We start from the raw sequence: 17,946 nt of genomic DNA on the forward strand, positions 1-17,946 counted from the left end.
AAATGTACAAAAAATCTTTTGAAGATCCTTGTATGTAACTATGTATGCATATAAATGGGAATAAGAATTTAATATTCCGTCACAGACTCTTTTACACCATTTTCTAATTGTTGCTTTGTCACTTCAACTATATTTGAGTTTATTTAGGTCAGGGACAAAACAATATTTTTTTGGTAGCTGCTATAGCACCTAGCACAATAGTGGGCACCTAGCGATACTAAAAGAAAAAACTCACGTGTATCATTAGACATAACTTGTTGTGCATCTACTATATGCAAGCCACAAAGCTCCACTCTATGGTATACTAGAGATGGATGAGGTTCCGTCCATGACTTTGATTAGTTTATAATCCAGCAGAAGAGATCATATAGGAAGCACTGTAATAGAAATACAAATAAAATACTGTGGCAGTACCCAGGAGAGAAGTGGAGAAGGCATAATAGAAAAGTGTTCAATTAAATTGGGCTTGAAGAATGAATGTAAGTAGACTTTTAGTAAGTGACGATAGATCAGGAAGGGGTTGGAATAGTCGGACTAGTTGGAAGCCAGGCTGCATTTGGAAGAGAAGGAGTGGATGAGCGGAAACAGTACATTATCAGATGGTAGGGGGTTTCAAATTCCATGCTAGGAAGTTTAGACTTTATTCCTTAGGCAGTGGGAAGCTATTGCACGTTTAAAATTAGGTGAGCAACACAATTGGAGCTTTGGAAGGATCACTCAGACCTTTGCAAGTCAGTAGATTGGGTGTAGGGTGGAGATTAGAGACAGGTAGAATAGTTAAGAGGCCAATGTTTCTTTGAGTTGGGAGGAAATGAAGGCCTAAGTTAGGCAATGGAAAGCAAGGGATGGGAAAGAGAAATAACCAGTACTTTATAAAGCACTTTCTCATAGATTGTCCTCATTGATCCACATAGCTGAGAGGTAAGTATTACTCAAAGTTCTGCCTGACAAATGAGGGATAGGAGCTCATGAAAGGTAAGTGATTTGCTCAAGTTTGCTCGGCTAATAAGTAATGAGACCTTGTCACAGGCCACTGTCTTTTTTTCTAGAGAGATATCCAGGAGCAGAATCCAGGTGACTTGGGGACTAATTGGCTGAATAAAGGATCAATCAGAGTCTGCAGCTTAGAGGTCCAGGTTGAAACACTTAAAATGGAAGAAATCACAAGTATTTAGAAACATTTTCATTATCTAGCCCTTTGAATTTAAAAAAAAAAAAAAAAATGCAGTCCAAGAATAAAAACACCTTGGGAAGGACCCTCCACTAGCTTGATTTTCTTAAGTGGAAGATGAAGCACTTTGGGTGAATGCCAGTGGAAAGATAAGAAGGCACACAAGGGTTTTCATAAGTAATCAAATCCAGTGGGAAAGGAGATGGGAAAGTTTAGAGTGGTAAATGTGAAAAATCAAAGCAAGAGGAGACTGAAATAGATAGGCAAGCTATTAGAGATTGGAAAAAAAGAGTAGTTGAGAAAAAAATGTTTGGATTGGTATCATTCAGTCATTCATTCAACTTTAATTGACTTTGTGCCAGACAGTGAGCCAGGCTCAAGCATACAAATAAGTTACTCTGAGATAATAAATGAAATACTTTTAGGAACAGAGTAATAATTTTTGTCAGTGGGGTACCAGCTTCTCCTTAAACATCTGAAATGATTGGGAGGGCCTACTTGGTGTAGCGTGCCATTCAAATTTCAGAACTTTGTAATTTTTAGAAATAATAAATTTCCTCCATGGTGGTTTTACACTTTAAAAAGCACTTTTATATATTACCTCAACTTTATCTCCACAGAAGTCCTCACTTAGTCAAAATATGTCTCCTGGGATTGGAATCCTGGGTTAAGTCCTGCTCCCGAAGCCATTAGACGGGCTGTTTTCCTCCTGTGTAAACAGCTAGCATATTCCTCTGAAATATCCCTTCTTCAGGTTTAAACATCATTAGGTACTAGCTGGCCATCTGTTAAAACGTGGTTTGGAATTACTTTGCTCCCTTAATCACTCTCCTCCAGACATTATATGATTTGTTTTCTTAAAAGGTAGTGCCCAAACAAAGTAAAATATTCCAGATGTCTTTGACAAGTTCTAAATAGCATTGGACTGCTTCCTCCATTTTACTGTTCAGTCCACTTCCTTTGAAGCTTAAAATCAAAATAAAATTTGGGGTTAACACATCACACTTCTGAATAATACTGAACTTTAATTGAACTTAAGTTTTAACCCCCTTTCAAGTGAGTTGTACAAGCGAATAACAGTCTATCCTCACAAATGAAAAGATTTAAAAAAAAAAAAAAAAGATAAACATATCCTTGATATGGCATAGAAAATCTCTGGAAGAGCATATAAGAAACTGTTAATAGTAGCCACTTACTTCTAGGGAGTGGGAAAGGGAGATTCTGAAAGGGAGATTTTTAATCTTTTACTTTATACCCTTTGTACATTTTGAATTTTTAACCTAAACATGTAATAAAACAAAAAGTACAATTAAAATTTTATTCTTAACTCTATTTAGTCAAATGAATAAGTAAATACGTCTTTTCACATGAGCTACCTTTAATCTGAAAGCACATTTCTGTGTAGTTGGATTTTTTAAAACTGAGTTCAATGCATTAACTTTATTCATCTTAAGTTGTGTATTGTTTTATGCAGCCTACTGAATCCTATCTGGGGAAAGCTTTTTAATCTTGATTCTTTGATCTAACTTCATGCTTACTTTCCCCAAATTATCTCATCTGCCAAATTAATAAATATACCATCTATAGTGATAATAATAGTAATAAAGTCTCATATTTTTAAGCATATAATAATTTTTGTGCACTGTGGTAAGCCTTTTATAGACATTATCTCATTTATTCTCCATTACAACCCTTTGAACTAGGTATGATTATCCCTGTATAGATGATGAAACCAAGGTTAAAGTAAGAAATTAACTTGCCCAAGTTCACATATGTAGTTAGTGGTAGAGCTGAGATTCGAAATTAGAGCCTCTCTGACTCAAAAGCCTGTGTTCTTAACTACTGCACTAAGTCATCAATGAAAATGATAAATAGGACAAGGTCAAGGATAGAAACTTGTGCCAGAGACCGTCCTCCAGTTTGATAACAATCTATTGACTCACATTCCTTGTGTACATTGAGTTTTTCCAATGCTATCACCCAACTGTGTGGCATGCCAAGGGCTAAGAGTGGCTATTGAGCATTTGAAATGCGGCTAGTCCAAATGGAAGTGTGCTTTATGTATAAAATACACACTGGACTCAAAAGACTTGGTATGAAAAAAAATGCAAAATATCACATTAGTAATTGTTCATATTAATTATATGATGAAATCATAATATTTTGGATATATTAAATTAATTAAATAGTTGTTAAATTAATTCACCTATTTTTTAAAGGTAGCTACTAGAAAATTTATAATAACACATGTGATGGCTAAGTTCATGTGTCAATTTGTCTAGGTTTTGGCAACCAGTTGTTTGGTCAAGCAAGCATTAACTGATCATTACTGTGAGGGCATTTTGTAGATGGATTTGCATCTATAGTCTGTTGATTCCATCTATGGCTGATTGCATCTACAATCAACAAAGGAAATCGCTCTCAGCAACGAGGGGTCTCCTCATCCAATCAGTTAGAGGTCTTAAAGCTAGAACTGAGGATTTTGGAAGTGAGAAAGAAGGATATCTAGCTTTACTTCAGCCAGCCAGCTTCCCCTGGGGAAATCAATGTCACTTTCATAAGAGTTTCCAACTTGTGGCCTGCCCTACTGAATTCATACTTGCCAATCCCCATGGTTGTGTGAGCCAATTCCTATAATAAATCTCCAAATATTTACATAGATATGTAAATATATATAATTTATATGTATATATATTATATATATTATATATATGTATATATATGTATATATATAATCTCTTATCAGTTCTGTTTCTCTGGAGAACCCTGACTAATGCAACATATGAAGCTTTCATTTGTAGCTTATATTATATTTCTATTGGACAGCCGTGGCTGAAATAAATCCTAAGTTCCCAGGGGCTTGCAATTTAGATATACATTTATGAAAGGGTTAAAAACAATAGAAAGCATTATTGTACAATATAAATACCAACATAGAGTACTACAGACTCCAGCACATCATAAAGGGGGTTATCAGTAGAAAAAGACCTTGTAGAGGGAGTTGGATGTCTCTGGGCCTTTAAAGATTTAAAGAGAAAGGGAGAGGGCATTACAAGTCTGGGGCCCACATGAACAACATCATAGAGATGAGGATTGGGTGTTGTGAGCAAGAATCAGAATAATAATCTGATTAGGGCTAAGGCTCTTGGGCTTACTCTGTAGGCAATGAAGAAAGATAAATTTCTTTTCAGTGAAGGGGTGACAAAATCTGTGTTTAAGAGTGTTGACATGGTAGTGGTACAGTATGACTTAAATGGGGGAGGGGAAAGAGATGACCCACAGAAAGAAGCTAATGTTTGCATGGTACTGGCACAAAGACAGACATATAGGCATATGGAACCAATTTGAAAGTTCAGAAATCAACACTCACAGCTGATTATTTTTTTCAACTGATTTTTGATAACGGTGCCAAGTACATTCAATTAGGAAAGAACAGTCTCTTTGACAAAAGGTGCTAGGAAAACTGGATCTCCATATCCAAAAGTATAAAAGTGGACTCCTACCTCACACCATATACAAAACTCAACTCAAAATGAATCAAAGACCCAAATATAAGAACTAGGACTATAAAACTCCTAGAGGAAAATGCAGGGAAGAATCTTTAGGATCTGGTGTTAGGTAATGGTTTCTTAGACTTTACACCCAAAGCCCAAGCATCAAAATGAAAAAAATAGATAAATGGGGCCTCATCAAAATTTAAAAATTTTGTGCAGCAAAGGACTTTATCATGAAAGTAAAATGGCAACCTACAGAATGGGAGAAAATATTTGGAAACCACATATCTAACAAGAGTTTACTATCCAGAATATATAAAGAAATCCTACAACTCAACAACAAAAAGACAACCCAATTTAAAAAATGGGCGAAAGACTTGAATAGACATTCCTCCTGAGGGACAAGCACCTGAAAAGATGTTCAGGTAGCCATTAGGGAAATGCAAATGAAAACCACAATGAGATACCATTTCACACCCACTAGAATGGCTACTATTTTTTTAAAATGGGAAAATTACAAGTATTGGAGAAAATGTGGAGAAATAGAAACCCTCGTTCATTATCAGTGGGAATGTAAAATGATGCATGCACTGTGGAAGACAGTTTGGCAATTCCTTAGAAATTTAAGTATAGAATAACCATATGACCCAGCAATTTCGCAACAAGGTATTTACCCTTAAGAATTGAAAGCAGGGACTCAGATATTTACACACCAATATTCATAGCAGCATTATTTACAATGGCCAAAAGATGGAAGCAATCTGAGTACCCATCATCAGAAGAATGGATAAACAAAATATGGTGTGTATATATATAATGGAACATTATTCAGCTGTAAAAAGGAATGGATTCTGATTCCGTGTTACAACAATACAGATGAACCTTGAAGACATCATGTTTAGTAAAACAAGCCATACACAAAAGGACAAATATTGTATGATCCCATTGATATGAAATAAGTAGAATAAGGAAATTCATAAAATCAGAAACTAGCATATAGATTACCAAAAGCCAGAGTGGGGGTGAGAACGGGGAGTATTTTGGTTTGCTAAAGCAATATACCAGAAATGGGTTGGCTTTTACAATGGGCATTTCTTAACTTACAATTTACAGTTCTTATGCCAAAAAAATGTCCAACTCAAAGCATCAACAGGGGATACCTGGACTCTGAAGACAGGCAGCTGGCATCCAGGGCTCCTCTGTCACATGGCAAGGCACATGGCAGTGTCTGCTGGTCCTTCTCTCCTGGGTTTCATTGCTTTCAGTTTCTGGTTCCAGTGGCTTCCTCTCTCAGCTTCTGTGAGTCCTCTCTTAACTTCTCCATGGTTTTTCTCTATGAGCTTCTCTGAATTTCATCTCTCTTATAAAGGGCTCCAGTAAAAGGATTAAGACCCACCCTGAATGAGGTGGGTCACATCTCAATTGAAATAATCTAATCAAAAGGTCCCACGTACAACAGGTCTACACCACAAGAATGGATTAAAAGAACATGGCCTTTTCTGGGGTACATAACAACTTCAAACTACCACAGGGAGTTAATGGTTAAATTATATGGAGTTTCTATTTGGGGTGATAGAAGAGTTTTGGATGCAGGTGCTGGTGGCACAAGATTGTGAAAGTATTTAACAGCTTTGAATTATATGTTTGAATATGGTTAAAAGGGGAAATTTTAGGTTGAATGTATGTTACTAGAATAAAAATCTTAAAACACAGGACTGTACAAACACAGTGAACCCTAATGTAAACATAGACTATAGTTAATAGTACAATTATAATAATATTCTTTCATCAGTTGTAGCCAATGCACCACACTAATGCAAGATGTTAATAGGAGAGATCTATGGAAACTCTGTATTTTCTATGTGATTTTTCTGTAAACCTATACAACATCTCTAATTAAAAAAAAGAAGCTAATGTTTTAGCCCATGTAGGATTTAAAGCTTGTCCCTAGACCAAGGTACTGGCTATGAGGATAGAAAAGAGAGGAGGTATAAGAGAGATTTTTTAAAAAGAACTTATAGTACCTGATTACCGGTTGTATATTGAGATTTGATTAGCCTCAGAGATTATCCATGGTCTCTCTATTATCCTGAATAAATGAGAGTTGAGAGAATGAGTATAGAGGTCACTGGGGCTGTCACACAAAATAAAAGCCATTCAGTTGACAAGTTTCACATTGAAATAAGCAATTCAAATTCCTTCCTAATAGTCAACAGCATTTCCAAGAATCCTTTGCTTGGGACACTATTTGCAAATCTTGTTCATATAACAGCCTAACTGAGACTAAAAATGATGGCATTTCCCCACCTGGCACAGCTCACTATTTAAATGAACATCAAATAATGGAGTTAAAATTCACTGAACAGAAAGTCGAGAAAGGCTGAAAGCTCATAACACACATTGACCAGGAATTCACACAAAGAGCAAAGGGGAATTGGAATATAAATAGAATCAGGAGCACCAAACAGAATTAATTTAGACAAAGTCGTCAGTGTTTCATCAGCAGAGTGAAAGTGAAATGTACTTTATTCCACTTTACAAATTAATCAAGCTGAGCTCTACAATAAATTCCATGTTCCTGGAAAAGAGCAGTGTGGTCCACTAAATATGTTACTACCATTTTTTATTCTTCTGGTGGAAAGTTTGGTACTGAAGTTTAATTAATCAGTTAAATAGATTTATTCACTCAATCCAGACAAAGTTATTAACAATAAATTGAAAATAACTTTCAGAGTAGTATCCTACCTTTCATGTATCCTGTATACCCTGAGGTATCTGCTACCATAGTCATTCATTCTTTTCACTTTATTGGTTTATTCATGTCTTATTTTTTTTACTTACTATTTATTAAATGTATACTATGTGCCATCTACTGTGCTATGTGGTGGAGATAGAAACAAACAAACAATTTTTCCATTTAACATATAAACTCCCAAGTTAAGTACAAATAATTGGTACTGTGGTTGAAGTAGAGGCAGGTAAAGCCAAGTTTCCTAGGGCAACGGTAAGGCACTGCAGGTTTTGGGTTGCATTTTAGAAAGATCTCTTTGGCAAAATTGTAGAAGAATGGACTGGAGGGTTTGTAGCTTGCTGTCATTGAATTCACTGAATCCTGTTAGACTATAATACCAGTTATCTGAAAAGTGCCTAAACCATGGTTGTAGCAGTTTGAATGTATTCATTCATTCATTCATTCATTCACTAATTTATTCATTCAGTAAATATCTCTTGTATATTTATTATATGCTAGATATTGGGAATATAGCAGAGCACAAAGTCATGGAGCTTTCTGTTTAGTTGGGGTGGAGGGGCAGGGTCAAGGTGACAGATATTAAGGATGTGGAACTAACAGTGTTTGATTAAGTATGGGGTGAGAGACAGAAGTCAAGGATGAGCCCTAGATTTCTGTTTCAGACAGCAGGGTGGATGGTGGTGATACCCAGAGATAAGGAGCATGGGGAGGCCGAAACATCTTTGAAGGAAAAGATGAAGTCAATTTGATACATAAGGAGTTTTGAGGTACTGGTGGAACTTCCATCCAGAGGTCCAACTGGCAGATAAATATATGGGTCTCTAAATCAAGAAAGAAGTCACTTCCTTCTTCCCCTCCCAAGATGAGTTCTAGACAAGACTGTAACGTAGAGGAAGAGTTCCCAGTGCTTACCTTATTCTTGGAACCTGCCCTTTGAGTAATCTCCTCCTACCTTTTATCATTTGCCTCTATCAGATACCCAGTCTCATTTCCAGCTTTGAAGGTCCCCAGTTCTCTTCTCCTCTTCCATATCCTCAGCCAACTTCTTTCATCCTTTTAGTGTCCAGTTGAATTCTGATGCCCTAAGTGCAGCTATCCACTCACCAGATGGTCAACCAGATTATGAAAACTGTCCTGAATGGGAAGACTTATTCTAGACAATTACCCAAGACACAACCTATTTTTTCCTGTCCTACATGTTCTACAAGCTGATCTCTCCAGCTGGCTTGTACACCATGTTTCCATACCTGTTTCTGGCTCCCTTTGGTGACCTCGCTTTGTGCCCTACTCATGTCCTTGCTTTCGGAGGGCCTCCCTGCTCCACCCCACGCCCTGTGAAACCTGCTAGCTGGGCGGTCCTAGCCCTGCTGGAGGAGGATTGGAGAGATTCTGTATTTCCAGGTGTCAGCTAATTTTTCCAACTAATGCTTTTGAGGAAACAAGTGGCTCTGGGGAGTTGAATTTATTAATCATTTGTATACATGTCTTATATCCCCTACCAGTTTTAAACTACTTGATGGCAGAGCTGCACTTTGCTCATCATAGAATCATCCTAAGCATTTAAAGAACTGCAAAGCACCTAGTAATTATTGAAAAAAATTTGTAAAATTAACCCTAAAGTGGAGATTTTAGGGCTGATAAGAGGGAAAGGTGATATCATAGCAGGTTGGTTGGTAAGAAGATGCTTTGGTGACAAGCAAGTCTCTTTTTTAAAATTGTACCCTCTAGGCCACCAACTATTTTCACCACCGACATAGCTGTCCAAATGTAAGTTCAATGAAGCAGGGATTCTGACAGGCTTCTTCTCTCTGCTGTATCCCCAGGGCCAGAAGAAATCCTAGCATAGAGGAAACACTCAATAATTATTTGTTGAATAAGTTATCCCTTGACTTTGCTCTACAACTCTCCTAGATGTTACAAGAGACCTTTTAGAGGATTATGTCTTAGTCCTGCACTCACTAAATTTCTAATCCAGAGTGAAAGCAATTCCTTTCAGGAGGTGAAGGCCCTAATCTCAAAAGTTTATCTGGGGCTTCCTTTTGGTCAGAACCACCATCTTGCAATGATTTACCAAAATGACGAACACAAAGGGAAAGCGGAGAAGCACCTGATATGTGTTTTCTAGGCCTTTTATACAGCATGGAGTTGTTCCTTTGGCCACATGTATGTGAGCCTACAAGAAAGGTGATAGAATAACAGCAAGGGGGTGGGCACTGTTCAAAAAGGAATGTCCCACAGGTGTTACCTTGGCAACACCAGAAGAGTCCACAGAGTTACCCAGAAGGCTGTTGGTCTTGTTAATAAACAAGGCAAAGTTCTTGCCAAGAGAAGTAATGTATGTTTGGAGAATATTAAGCACTCTCAGAGCTGAAATGACTTCATGAAACATGTGAAGGAAAATGATCAGCAAAAGAAGGAAACCAAAGAGAAGAGTACCTGGCTTCACCTGAAGTGCCAGATTGCTCCACCCAGAGAAGCACACTTTGTGAGAACCAATGGACAGGAGTCCAAGCTGCTGGGGCCTATTTCCTATGAATTCATGGCATAATAGCTGTAGTAGTAGTAGTAGTAGTAATAGAAGACTTCTGGATTGTAAAATAAGTTGTCTGAGGATTTCTGCCTCTGGCCATAATGAAGTTACTGGTACCAGAAGCACTCTACTGCCATAAACAACTAGAAAACTGGACAAAATATAGGAAACAGCTGTTTTCAGATATTGGACAACAGGCAATGAAGAACTGTGATCCCTGAGAGAATGATAACAAAATAAGATGAGTCCTACAATTACCCTGGCTTTCTGCCCAGAGGTGCTTTCCTGCACAGAAACAGGAACCCAAGTAGAGCACAGAGGTTTCATGAGTTGAAGAGACTGAGATTGACATTTGGAATCAGAGGCAGCTGGAGTTGATAGGGTGGAGGGTCCAAGAGGAGGGGCCAGGCAGAGAACGTTCTCCAGAAGACTGCTAACACTTAGCTGCACATGCATGGAGTGAGATGCCCAAAACCACAAGCAGGAAGCACAAAGCTGGGAGACGGTCCGCTTCTGACTGACCAGAGGGGAGGGGCCTAGTTGGATACTCAGGACATTTATTAGAGAAACCAGAACTTTCACTTCTTAGTAGTAGGACTTTACTAGCCCTAGGTAAAGACAATTACCATATTTAAATTAACCAATTTTCCAAGCATTGGCTTACTTCTTAGGAACACAATTAAACCATATGTCTATTTTTTCTTAATGTTTAAATACACAGCATTACTATTTCCTTCATGCTCCGATCCCCCAGAAACACTCGATATCATCAGTTTAATAAGACTTAAAGTTAGCAATTTATGTATTTTATTAGGAGAATTTATAAAATTATGGTTTAACATCAAAAGAATAATTTTATTAACTTCTATTTGTGCAGCACTGCATGCTTTCTTTTCAAAATATATATTTTAATAAAAATTAAATATTTATTTTTTAATTACAAATTATCAATAACATGAAGAAGAAAATTAAATTATCCCAAATTCTCCCATTCATAGATAGCCACTTATTGTAGTGTAATTTTTAAAGAGCACTTTCTCATACATTATCTCATTTGATCATCACAACAACCCATTAAGTAGACTAAGTGCATGTTATAATCCATATTTTAGGGATGAAATTTAAGTGGTTTGCCTAAGGACACATGGCTTAATGGCTGTGAAGCCAGATCTGGGCCCCAGATACTCTAACTCCAGATGCAGTTCCCAAGGATGCAGTTCCCAAGGAAAGTATGACCCAAGAGCCTCCACTTAGCTTTTCTAATAAGGTATAATGGAGGCCAAGGAAACCGTTCAATTGTATCATGCAGATAAACTTTTTATACTTAAATAGTCAAGGAAATCCTTTTATGAAAGTAAAGATAAATAACTTTCAGAACAAGTCGCCTTTCCCAAAGTCAAAGGATGGGTTTCATTTAATTTTGGTAGCAGATTTTAAGAGAGAGAGGAAAACATTCTGGTTTATATGCTACAAGTAAACAAGGTAGCCTAGATCAAGAAATACATTGTGATAATTTGGTGATGCAACTACGTAAAGGAGGGAAGGTCCCTGAAATTTAAATTGTCATTTTGGAAATATAAGAGTAAAGAACTCCCCCATTTCCCAGATCTTCTATGTATTTTTTAAAGCTGATCCCTCAGTAAATCTATCTTTAAAATCATTCTTTTGGTTGTATATCCATTTTCCTTTCCTTTAAAATGCAGCAATGGGAATTCTCCATAGCCTGGCCCCTTCCCAGACTATGGCTTGCCATTTAGCTATTTAGAGCCTAAAACACCTTCTCAGATTATAAAGTTGCTGTAGCAGCCATAGCGAGTTAGTAGCAGAGTAAGTCAAGTTCTCAGAGTGGGCAAAAGCTTTGCTTTTGACATCATCCACACCCCATTCTCCTTTGCCATGAATATTTTAAGAGAAATTTTCTGCTTAAACAAAACACAACAAGCAAATAAACAAACAAAATAACCAGCAGCTTTATGCTAGTCTGATATTTAAGTGGAAAAAAATATATGGAATGGATCAATTTTTGGAAGATGGGGATGGTCTCCACTCTGGTTCAGAGTCCCTTGTCCCTCACTCCATTCTTCTCCTCCATCCCTAATTGAGGTATCCTTCTGAGCTCTCTTTGTTTCCAATGCATTCCAAAATCAGGGGCCACCCAAAAATGCATATCTACTCTCAGTGTATATATTAACCCTCTCGTCTCTAGCTAATCAGCATGCTCTGATGAGCACACTGGGTTCTGCCATCTGCACAGATTTTGCCCCTGGGAAGGGATCATGTTCTACAGATAAAGTGAGTTTGTTACAGGATATTTTCTTGTTTCAGTCTTAGGAAATGACCCATTGACTGACAATATCAAGTCTGAATTTTTCTAAAGATTTCTGGTAAATCGATTGATCGTGTAGATGGTTCTCAAACAGACTGTAGACAGGCATGAATTTCCCCTTCTTCACATAATGGAAGAAAAGTACCAGCATTCAAAGTATAACAACAGTGAATGGAAATAGGTGAGGGAAGAAGTAACTGGATTTCATAGAGTGTAAGCATACTTGCTGAGAAATGATGCATATTTTCAGTGAGTAACAAAGATTGTACAGCATCAAATTTAAAGGAAACCCTAAAACCAAGTTATCAAGAGCCCCCACTAGTTTAGCAGCTGTGGGTTGGCCAGACAAGGTGGTTTGGCTTTGCCACTGGGTTAAGATAGTATAGTAAGCTACCAGTTTCTAATGATTCCAATGAAGTTGAGTCTCATGTACAAATAGGTAGAAAGGCTTATGATAATTAGGAAGGCCCAGTGGCGGAGATTGTGGAAGGCCTAATTTTAACTCACAAAAGACCGTTCATGTTTAGATTCCCAGGAAAGAGATTCTTTTACCAAGAACTTGGGTAAATCATATAGTGCCACAGCAGATTCAAAGAAGCTGGGAAGCCATTGCCTGCAGTCACCAGGGAGACCCAGGAATTCTCTTAGTTTTCTCTTAGTTACTGGCTGGGGAAAATCTTGAAGATCTTGTAGTCCATCAGAAGTAAGGGGTTTACCTATTTGGGATAAATCATATACGAAGTAATTGTAGTAGATTGAATTATGTACATTAATTTAGACGTGTTCTGAATCTCAATCTGCATTCTTATGGATGTAAACCCATTGTAAATAGGATCTCTTGAAGATGTTATTTGTAGTTAAGATGTGGCCCAACTGCATGAGGTTGGGTCCTAATCCAGATTACTGGAGTCCTTTAAAAGCAGAAGAAACTCAGACATAGACAAAGCCATAGGGAGGAGCCAGAAACTGGAAGTTAATGGAACTCAGAAGAGAAGGGAGTGGACATCACCATGTGATGAGAGGCATGGATGCAGGCCAAGGAACCCCAAGGATGGCTGGCAGCCAGCACTAGAATGTTAAAGACTATGGGGAGAAAGCATCACCTTGCTTACACCATGATTTTGGACTTTTCCTAGACTCAATACCATGAGCCAATAAATTTCCATTGTTGAAGTCAACCCATTGTGTGGTGTCTGTCATAGCAGCCTGGCAAACTTAGATAGTAATTTTTACTGCCAATAATGATACAATGGGTTGGTTTAAGCAATAGGAATTTATTGGCTCATGGTTTCAGAGGCTAGAAGGTTTGCTTCCTCCTAGGGTTGTTATCTTATGGCTGACCAGCAGTCTTTGGGGTTCCTTGGCTTTGGGGTTCCATCACATGGCAATGCATATGGCAGTGTCTTCTCCTTTCTATTCCAGTTTCTGTTGACTTGCATCTTCTTGCTGCTTTTGGCTGGTCCCCATGGCTTCTCTCTCTGTGTCTGAATTTCATTCTGCCTATGAAGGACTCCAGTAATCTAGATCAAAGTCAAACCTGATTCAATGAGGGCATCCTTAACTGAAGTAACATCTTCAAGAGATCCTATTTACAATGGGTCCATACACACAGGACCAGGGTTAGGACCAGAACATGCCTTTTGTGGGGGACATGATTCAATCCCCAATGGTGATAAACTTTACTTTGACACAATTGTAATTTTTCTTTGGAACCCTTATACCTTTCCTGAACTAAAATAGTAAGTAGATAGATGGAATCATTCTTAGAGTTCACCTCATCTTTAGAACACATCGAAAGGTCAGCTACATATTGAATATTGAATAAGAGTAGAATCACAGGGATGTGAAAAGTAGGGTGTCTCAGTAGGCCCCTAGGCATAATGGGACGGGTATATGTCAGTTTCCCAGGTGTGCTGGTTTGAAGCTGTTTTGTACCCAAGAAAAGGCTATGCTCTTTTAATCCATTCCTGTGGGTACAGACCCATTGTGGGTGGGACACTTTGGTTAGGTTATTTCGATTGAGATGTGACCCACCTCATTCAGATGGGTCTTAATCCTTTTCTTGGAGTCCTTTATGAGAGGATAAAAGAGAGATGAATTTAAGGAAGAACTGAGAGAGAGAAAAGCCCCAGAGAAGCTAAGAAAGGACCCACAGAGGAAGCTGCTGGAACCAGAAGCTGAGAGCAATGAAACCCAGGAGTGAAGGACTGGCAGACGCTGGCCATGTGCCTTCCCATGTGACACAGGTGTCCCAGATGCCAGCAGCCTGTCTTCAGAGTCCAGGTATCATCCTACTGATACCTTAATCTGGGCATTTTCATAGCCTAAGAACTGTAAATTGTAAGTTAATAAATCCCCATTGTAAAAGTCAACCCATTTCTGGTATATTGCATTCTGGTAGCTTTAGCAAACTGAAACTCCAGGAGAATGTAAACAAGTATTGGCTATTTTGATCTAAATGGCATAAATAAAGCAGAACACAAATTCTACAACTGTTAAGTATAACAGCCTCAGGAAACACTGATATGAAATTATGTTTGAGTTTGGTACTACAAGGAAGAAAGGAATGAGTACCCTATTTTGGCGCTGACATCCAGAAAAAGTCTATCTCTGACCATGGTGATAGAGAGGCTAGGAATATTACAAGAACTGGGATGAAGTATGAATGATGAGTCCTTTCTCTAGTAGACTTTTGATTATTGGTTTTAGAAGCCTCTAGTTTGACAGGATTTGTGGAGTTTAGGTAGAGATTTAGATAAATCAATCTGAACCAAATGGCTTAAGCCCTTTTCTCTCCTGAATCCTGCCTATATTTAAATTTTTTTTGCATCTTCTTGAAGTCTTCAATTTGGGCTTGATTCAGAGACAAGGTTAACAGTAAATCAGTATCCAAATTAGCTACGATCTCGTTGTGAATGGGGAGTCTTTAGGAATTTCAAGGAAGAAACTACTAGGAGAATATTTAACCTGGTAATTTCCTTTGCACAGTAAACCCCTTCCTATGAAGTCAGCAGTGTGATGTTACAGAGGAGGAAAGAATGTCCCTTGGTTGAGGGTCCAAGGATGACTGTTATTGACTGGGACATTCGGAATGTTTAAGAATTATTAGAGATACCCACCATGTGACAAGTTTACTGACTCCAAGGGAGAGTTTGTATAACAGTGATAGGATGCAAGGTTCATATCTGAATTAATTAAAAAATTGCAAGGGTGTCCTTTAATGTTTAGTGAAATTTCTCCTTATTAAGTTTTAAAGGTAAACAGGAAATTAGGTGCTTAATCCCCTCCTATAACACTTTCATTGATCACTCACTTCAAGTTTTTCCTTTAGTTTTCTAGCTAATGCAAAACAGTCTTTTCTCTAATGTCCTTTCTGTTTATAGTATCTGCAAGTGTCTACCAAGAGATTCCTTTCTTTTGGGATTAATGACTGGGGAATCTCTAGCTATTTTTATCTGTAATACGAGGGGTCAGCAAATTTTCTGTAATGGGGAAGATAGTAAACATTTTAGACATTCCCAGCCAGAAGGTCTGAGTACCAAGACTTAACTCTGCCATTGTGAAAGCAGCCTCGGACCATATGTAAATGAATGGGTGTGTTCCAATAAAATGTTATTTGCAAAAACCAGAGGAGGGCCAGATTTGGCCCATTGGCTGTAAACTGGGTAAGACTATCGTTTATTCTGAGTCTTTTTTTGTCTTTTAAAGTGCTCAGTGAAGGGCTGGAGGTCTGGCAATAGGGCTTTGTCCCATTCTAGTATTTGCTTTTGTATTAAATACCCAATTTCTGGCTTAAGGCCATTTATAAAAAGTGGAGAGAGCCCTGGGGTCACGTCTGCTTCGGGATCTACTTCTGGATGCTGTCTAAAGGAGTTAAAGAGCTTATGGCTAAAGTCTCCAATGGTCTCATCTTTTTTTTGCTTGTAGGACTGAATCAGAGCCCAATATATTGTCACAGAAAATATTTTGGGGATTGCATTCAAAAGACCTTTTCCAACATCTACAATTAATCTGAATCTCTCTGGTTTCCTGTGCATTTGGGGGACTTTTCCATCCAATTTTTGCATTTTAGGGTCCCACCAATGTATGGACTAATTTATAGATCTTGGAGCCATGGATTACATGTTCCTAAACCTATTTGAAATTCCTCAGTCAGCTGTTAGTGAGCCCAAGGCATAAAATCAACCATAAGGGATTTTTTCCTGTTCTGCGGGGGCTTTAACTTTAAGAGTTAATTGAGTTTGGGGGGTTTCTGGTTGGCTAGGAGGAAGGGGAGTGGGTCAGCGGGAGAGGTGGCACAGAGAGAAATGGAGAATCACAGGAAGTGAGAAGAATGGTAGGATAAAGGCTATTTGGTTCGAGTTGTGATTAGGGGATCTGGAAAAAAAAAACTCTTAAGGAAACAACTTGGAATCTGAATTTCTCATGGATGCTTTCTCATATGAGTTAAAAAATGTAGAACTTTGTATGTTTGGAAATGTTCCCCTTTTGTCCTATGATGCCTCTCAAATAAACAGCTCTGATCATTTCAAAAGTTCCTAAAGTGACCATTGTAATTCTAAATCATCCTTGGTGAAATTATGCCATTCAGAAAACTGAATTCACAGATTTGGGTTAGACCATAAATACATGTCAGAAGGGGCCCTCCAGCATGGAGCAGGTGCAGATTTTGGTTTGGACTGATACAAATCCATGAGAATCTTGGAACCATCGGTCCAAAGTGATACTTATAAGTCTTGTGTCTTGGGTCCCCCAACCTAACAACTGGGCTATCCAACTACAAACCCAATGAATTTGCAGTTACTGGAGGTCAGAAAGTTTTGGAAAGATCTCTTCCAGAAGCAGACTCTCAGGAAGAAAACCACACAATACTAAGGAAAGCTCTCATAAGGATTTTTTAAAAACTTTATTGAGGTATAAATTATATACCATAAAATTCACCCATTTAAATCGTACAATTTTTAGTTCTGCGGGGGTGGGGGGGAGTTTACTAAATTTGCAAATTTAAATTTAGTAATTTAGTAAATTTACAGAGCTATGCAATCATCAAAACAATACAATTTTAGAACAATTCCACCATCCCCTAAAAGACACCTCGTGCCCACCACAGTTAATTCCTGTTCCCATTCTCAGGCCCAAGCAACAATTAATCCCTTTTCTGTCCCTCTAAGATATACCTTTTTTGGACATGTCACATGAATAGGATCAAACAGTATGTGATCTTTTGCGTCTGGCATCTTTCACTTAGCATAATGTTTTGAGGGTTCATTTCATAATGTTTTGAAGGATTTGATGAGTAGGCCAGGGCCAAGTTTGTCCAAAGTATAGCAGTCTAAGAAGAAACCTTCTGACCTCCTCAGTTCTGGGGCTGGCTTAAGGAATGGACATATTGGAGGACAGGAGAAATGATGCCCATCCTCTTTCCAGTGCCTTTTCTTCTTACAGACATACAAAAAAAATATGAAGGACAGAGACAAATAGTAGCATTTTATTTATGATGAGGCAGATTTCTGCTAATGTTAAAAGATTTTTTAAGCATGACCAAATGACCAAAAGACTCCTAAATAGAGTTTTTTTTTATTCCTAGTAGACAAAATAAATTCAGTATTTGGGGAACTCAACAAAAAGAGACCTGAGTTCAATATCACCAGACATATTATACATACTAAATAA

This window comes from Choloepus didactylus, chromosome 2 (genome assembly GCF_015220235.1).
Source record: "Choloepus didactylus isolate mChoDid1 chromosome 2, mChoDid1.pri, whole genome shotgun sequence".
In the NCBI taxonomy this organism is placed as follows: domain Eukaryota; kingdom Metazoa; phylum Chordata; class Mammalia; order Pilosa; family Megalonychidae; genus Choloepus; species Choloepus didactylus.